Source organism: Triticum aestivum, unplaced genomic scaffold (genome assembly GCF_018294505.1).
Source record: "Triticum aestivum cultivar Chinese Spring unplaced genomic scaffold, IWGSC CS RefSeq v2.1 scaffold30972, whole genome shotgun sequence".
NCBI classification, from domain to species: Eukaryota; Viridiplantae; Streptophyta; class Magnoliopsida; order Poales; family Poaceae; genus Triticum; species Triticum aestivum.
The window spans coordinates 1-953 of record NW_025298283.1 but is presented as its reverse complement, the minus strand read 5'-3'; the positions used below and the strand labels follow the sequence as shown (position 1 = coordinate 953).

The window sequence follows — 953 nt, the reverse complement described above, 5'->3', positions numbered from 1 at the left end:
AGTGCTGGTATGATCGCATCCGACATGTTACCCCCGCCTTCGTCCCTTATGCTTGCCACTCCCAGGTCCACTACAAAGATGATTGTCATTCTTACTACCATTACAACCGTTGCCTAATAATGAATAATGCCCTATATATACTACTTACTCCCCCCCTCAAACACGGAGACGAGTTTACCACGGTTTCCACCCCTCCCTCTATACCGCAGCAACACGTATTTTTTTACCCCTTTCAGAACGCGCTCCTCGCGCCACAAAGCCGCCTCTAGACGCGTGACCAATGAGCAGCGAGCTAAAACATATCGCAAATGTCAAAAATAATATAACGGGGTTAATATATATCGCGCACATGCGATATGTTTGTCACGAGGCCCAAAAAATAATAAAAAAGGGAATGCAACACGAGGACTTCCCAGCAGGTCACCCATCCTAGTACTACTCTCGCCCAAGCACGCTTAACTTCGGAGTTCTGATGGGATCCGGTGCTTTAGTGCTGGTATGATCGCATCCGACATGTTACCCCCGCCTTCGTCCCTTATGCTTGCCACTCCCAGGTCCACTGCAAAGATGATTGTCATTCTTACTACCATTACAACCGTTGCCTAATAATGGATAATGCCCTATATATACTACTTACTCCCCCCCCTCAAACACGGAGACGAGTTTACCACGGTTTCCACCCCTCCCTCTATACCGCAGCAACACGTATTTTTTTTACCCCTTTCAGAACGCGCTCCTCGCGCAACAAAGCCGCCTCTAGACGCGTGACCAATGAGCAGCGAGCTAAAACATATCGCAAATGTCAAAAATAATATAACGGGGATAATATATATCGCGCACATGCGATATGTTTGTCACGAGCCGCAAAAAATATTTAAAAAGGGAATGCAACACGAGGACTTCCCAGTAGGTCACCCATCCTAGTACTACTCTCGCCCAAGCACGCTTAACTT

General features: G+C 47.2%; 1 non-coding gene across 1 annotated transcript; it reads right to left on the bottom strand.

Moving 5' to 3' along the window:
* Window positions 1-391: 391 nt before the first annotated feature.
* LOC123179158 (5S ribosomal RNA) lies at window positions 392-510 on the bottom strand. The gene has a single exon (XR_006490147.1). It is a non-coding gene; the product is annotated as a 5S ribosomal RNA (ribosomal RNA).
* Window positions 511-953: the final 443 nt, after the last annotated feature.